Source organism: Cupressus sempervirens, chromosome 6 (assembly GCF_028749045.1).
Source record: "Cupressus sempervirens isolate cs-2001-9-10 chromosome 6, ASM2874904v1, whole genome shotgun sequence".
NCBI classification, from domain to species: Eukaryota; Viridiplantae; Streptophyta; class Pinopsida; order Cupressales; family Cupressaceae; genus Cupressus; species Cupressus sempervirens.
Genome location: NC_143123.1, coordinates 655,777,241 through 655,783,240, shown reverse-complemented (window position 1 = coordinate 655,783,240; position 6,000 = coordinate 655,777,241).

The following is a 6,000-nucleotide window of genomic DNA, read 5'->3' as shown; positions in this document are numbered from 1 at the left end:
TACAAAACACACTATTAGATGTGACCTTGTTAAAAAATTTAAATCACCCTGTTAGGAGTGGCCTTGTTAGAGGTCATAAGACATTTCAATCTAGAAATGCCACCTAGATAGAGGATTTTCAAAATTACTATTAAGTCGACTCTATTAAGTGATTTCTTCATTGCTACAATTGTTAGAGAGTAACAATGATTGACCTAATTTATGAAGCAACCGAATTGCAGATTCAAAACATTGTTCTAGCTTATCCTCTCGATTCTCCTATTGGAAATATAAAAGGAGTAACTAAGAGGGGAGGGGTGAATCATTTACTAAAAAATTAAATCCTAGATCCCTTAAGATGTCAATACAATACTAAACCAAGCTCTACTGAAACTAAAATACTGATGTGACTCGATTTACACAGGAACAATCAGTTTACACTAAGAATTATTCTCACTCGGTAAACACCAAAATAATTATTTCTTAAGATGTCTAGTGTGTTTAACCTTAATTAACTTAGTTTCTTAATCATAAAGAAAATAACATGAACACAAGAGACATCAAGATTTAACATAGAAACCTAATTTGGAAAAACTATCAATTGCAACTAGTTAATGTTTTTCGCTCTTTTGAAGTGAGCCTTGTTAGGAGCCAACCCTATTAAAGATTACAAAACACACTATTAGGTGTAACCCTATTAAATGATTTAGTTCACCATATTAGGAGTGGCCTTTTTGGAGGTCTTTAGACATTTCAATCTAGAAATGCCACCTTGTTAGAGGATTTTGCAAATAGTTGTTAGGCTAACTCTAGTAGGAGATTTGGTTCACTGCTACAATTATTAGAGAGTAACAATGACTTGACCTGATTGCTAATGCAATTATCTTTGTTGATTTTAGATCTTTTTTTTGGCTTGAATACTTGATCCTCCTTGATTGGAATATTCTTTGCAACTAGGTCAACTTAGATACTCTAATATCCTTCCAATTCACTTCCTTGATTTATCTTTTCAATCCCATGCTTCTTCAAAATTAAATCCTCAACTTGACCTTATACTTATATGTTTTACCTTATCAAGTTGACTTGAATACACTTTAAAAAAAATGAAATTCACCTCATGAGTTGGCTAGAACTAACCAACAAAACTTTCAAATAAAATAAACTGATACAAGAAAATCCTTCATTAGTCAACCCAACTCAGTCAATGCTAACTCAAAAATAACTTTCCTTCATACTTCCTTTGGTAATTGAGTGATCTTGGTTAACATTGGTTCCATGCTAACTTCCTTTAGTAACCGAGTGAACTCAATTAACACTAATTTTGTGTTATCTTTCCTAGAATGCTCGACATACATAGGAAACTTCCTTCATCGCTCAAGTGAAATCAGCTGACACTAATTTCTTAGTAAAAGACTTAATATTTGTGTAACATCAAATACAACATACAATTTCATAATTTTTTGAATAATCTCCCTCTTTGGCATTGATGGAAACACAAAACTTCATGCTACAAAGAAATTTTTAGAGAAAAATAGAAGGATAATATCCTTATTTTCATTCTTATTCTCATCCATGAGAACTCCCTCTATCATTGTGAACTCCCTCTGACATCAATCTCTCTGATTTCTCTAACTGTAATTTGTCCCTCTAATAGCAAACTCTCCACTTTAGCATCTGTCTCAAAAATTTTGAATTATGATATGAGAAACTCTTCTCTTTATTGATTCAAAATTTTATTTTATATGAAAAACTCTCCCTCTTTGATATCTCATGCCAAAGAAAACAATTAATGTAGTTTCCAAGTACCTGATGTATGGATTCATATGCAATATGTTTTGTCAATACTGCATCAACTTGTCTAATCTTCAAAGTGCTTGGTTGATGCATCACTAAAATCTAATTAGTGAGCTTCAAAGAGGGGAATGGCCCCTAGCTTACCTCTTAGATACAAAAATGCATCCTTAGGCAATGGCTTGGTGAATATATCTACTATGTTCTTTTGTATTCACATATTCCAATCTCACCTCTTTGTCTTGCACCAATTCTCTCAAGAAATGATATTTTATTGCAATGTGCTTGGTCTTAGTATGTATCACTAGATTCTTGGATATGTTGATTGCACTGGAGTTATCATAGAAGATAACCACTAGGTCCTTGATCTCCTCCTTCATGCCTAACAATAATTGTTTGAACCACACAATGTTGGATCAATTGAATATTGTAACAACATATTCTGCTTCTAGTATAGACTGAGAGATATAGTTCTTCTTCTTGCTTCTCCAAGATACTAGACTCTTTCCAAGAAAGAGTACTCCACCACTAGTGCTCTTCTTGTCATCAACACTACCTACCTAATCAGCATCAATGAATGCTTTCAATTCAAAATTGACTCCTTTCTTATACTACAAACCATAATCTTTAGGACCTTTCAGATATCTCATGATTCTTTTGATTTCCATCATATGATTTTCTTTAGGATTAGCAGATAATCTAGCCACCATATCAAGTGTTAATTCTATATCAAGTTTTGTGTGCACTACATACTACATTTTTCCAATCATTGATCTATATGTAGTCTATTCTACCTCTTTAGAATCATCATTTTTGGAAATCTTATGTCTAGTAGACATAGGTGTTCCAGCTGGTCCAGAATCCTCCATTCAAAATTTCTTTAATATATCCTTGATGTATTTTGATTGAGTAATGTTGATACCATCCTTCATCTATTGAATTTGCAAGCCAATAGATAATTTGATCTCTCCAAACATTGACATTTCAAATTATTTACTCATCTCCATAGAAAAAAATTTGCACAATTCATCATTTCTAGTAAATAATGTATCATCTACAAAGATTTTTTTCAACACAATCTTCTTATCTAGTCCTTCTTTGATATATAGGTTGTTGTTATCATTAGTCCTTTGAAAACTAATATTTATGAGATAATTATGCAATCTTTCATACCAGGCTCTAGGGGCTTGTTTGAGACCATACAAGACTTTGTGTAATCTAAAAACCATGTCTCTTTTGCTAGGATCAATGAAACCTTCTAGTTGCTCAATCTAGACTTCCTCTTCTAAGATTACATTCAAGAATGTTGATTTCACATCCATCTGATGTACTTTGAATCATTTGTGTGCTACATATGCAATGATTTTTCTAACACCTTCTAGTCTAGTAACAAGAGAAAATGTCTCTCCATAATTAATACATTCTTCTTGGGCATAACCCTTACACGCTAACCTTGATTTATTTTTGAATACCTATTTTATGCCAATTACATTCTTGTCCTTGATATTAGGAACAAGAGTCCAAGTTTTGTTCCTTTCAATCTGATTAATCTCTTCATTCATTACCTCAATCTAGCTTTCATTTTCTAATGCATCTTTAACAGATCTATGTTCAAGCTCAGTAAGAAAATATGTACCTTTTAATTTGTTCCTTGTCATTTTACCTTTTTACTAATCTCCAATAATTTTCTTAGGCGCATGATGCCTTCAGACATATCCATTAAGTCTAGAGTCCTTTGTAAATTCACTAGGTTCACCATGATCTTTTGAATCATGCTCGAGTCCCACTATCTATGAATCGGGTCCATCAGATGACTCAATTTTTACTAGCTAAAACTTAGGTCCTTTTGACTATGACTTAGGTCCTTTTGACTATCACTCAAATTTCATTGGCTACAACTTGGGTTGAATAGGGGATTTTGGAGACTCAGTTGGTGAAGATTGCTGACTTTCTTGAACTTTAGGTAAAATATGAGGCTCATATTAAACAAAGCTTCTATAGTTATTAGGTTCTTTTCTGCTTTTTTTTTCACACTCTTCTACAAATTTATCAATTTTTACATATGCACTTTCTATAAGTTTATGAGTAGATAGATTCAGACATTTGTATTCTTTGCTCTTATTGGAGTATCCCAAGAATATGGCTTCATCACTTTTCACATCAAAATTTTCCTTTTCTTGACTCCTTCAAGATATAACATTTGGTTCCAAATACTTTGAAATAACAAACAATAGATTTATAGCCATACCATAGCTCATGAGGACTTTGATATGACTCCTTCAGTTGAACTCAGTTCAAGGTATGAACTAATGCGTTGATTTCTTCCTTCTATTATTTGATAGAAACATTTTTCTCTATCATTAGTGTCCTTGCACAATCCATGATTGATCTATTCCTTCTCTTAGCTATACCATTTTGCTGAGGTGTACCAAGTGCATATACCTATCTTTTAATTCCTCTTTCATTGTAGAATTCATTGAATTCATTTGAGATAAATTCACCTCCTGTATATGACCTTAGACACTTTAGTTTATTTCCTATCTCTTTCTCAACTCTTGCTAGATATCATTTTAACTTTTGAAAAGCTTCTAATTTATCCTTTAAATACATAACTATCATCATCCTAGAATAATCATCAACAAACAAAATAAAGTACTTATCTCTACAGTAGCTTTGTATGTCAAGTTAGGTCATCCTACTAGTAGTGACTCTATGTTGTAATGGATAATGCACTGATCACTAAATCATATGCAAGTTGAGATGAAGGTCATTTTCACAAATATTTTTAATCAAAATCAATTCAATTTTTCATGTTTTATAGTGGGCTAAAAGGAATTAACCCTCACTTGGCTTATGAGTTCATAGGTTATGAGTTGTAGCTATTTCATTCATATATTATTGCATAAGTATCAAAAGATAAAAGGGTTTCATCTATTGTTAATAGGTTCAAATTATATGTTTATTTGCATTGGTACCATATATTAGAACGTCAAGGTTAACCTACCTAAGTTTTGTAGAGCTTGCAGTGAAAAAGCAATTATGCCTTATAGTTGGCCCAAGATTGCAATCGAGTGCATCTATCATAAGAATTTTCTAGCCTTAGATGTATTGGTCTGGTTTCTTAGTTATTTTTAAATTTTTTAAATGAGGAGCCAACATAGACCATGTCTCTTTTGTTTGGATCAATGAAACCTTCATGTTGATCAATGTAGACTTCTTCTTCTAGAATTCCATTCAAGAAAGTTGATTTTACATCCATTTGATACATGTTGAATCCTTTAAATGTAGCATATGCAAATAGTGTTCTAACTTCTTCAAGTCTAGCAATAGGAGAAAATGTTTCTCCATAGTCTATGCCTTCTTCTTGAGCATATCCTTTGCACACTAGCCTTACCTTATTCCTTGATACTTCACCATTTTTATTCAATTGATTTCTACATACCCACTTTGTACCAATTATATTTGTATCCTTAGCAGTTTGATATATACCTTTCTTCAGTTGAACTCAGTTTTAAGGTATGAATTGTTGTGTTGATTTCTTCCTTCTAGTATTTGGTTGCAACATTTTTCTCTATCATCAGTCTTCTTACACAATCCATGATGGATCTATTTCTTCTTTCTCCTATGTCATTCTGGTAAGGTGTACTAGGTGCAGATACCTATCTTTTGATTCCTCTTTTAGTGCTGAATTCATTGAATTCATTGGAGATAAATTATCCTCCTCTGTGTGATCCTAAGCATTTTAACTTCTTACATGTTTCTTTCTCAACTCTAGCCAAATACCACTTGAATTTTTTAAAAGCTTCAGATTTATCTTTTAAGTACATTACTATCATCATCTTAGAATAATCATCAACAAACAAAATGAAAAATGTGTCCCCATTGTAGCTCTTTATAACTATTGGTCCAAAAAGATCTATATGAAGTAGTTCCAAGACTTCATCAGTATTGCAAATCTCACTTTTGAAGCTAGTTTTACCTATGTTTCCAACCTAAAATTATTTGCATATGGCCATTTCAGGTTTCTTTAGATTTGGAATACCTCTTACTCTTCTAGTTTTTCTTATAGTAACCTGATTATCAATTTTTTCATGACATATCCTCTTATTCCATATCCAACTTTCCTCTACATGTGCCAAGAAGCATGAACTATCAAAGAGATCATGATAGAATAGATTACCTTTTATATGATTGCCAATTCCAACTAGGTTTTCTTTACCATCTAGAAGC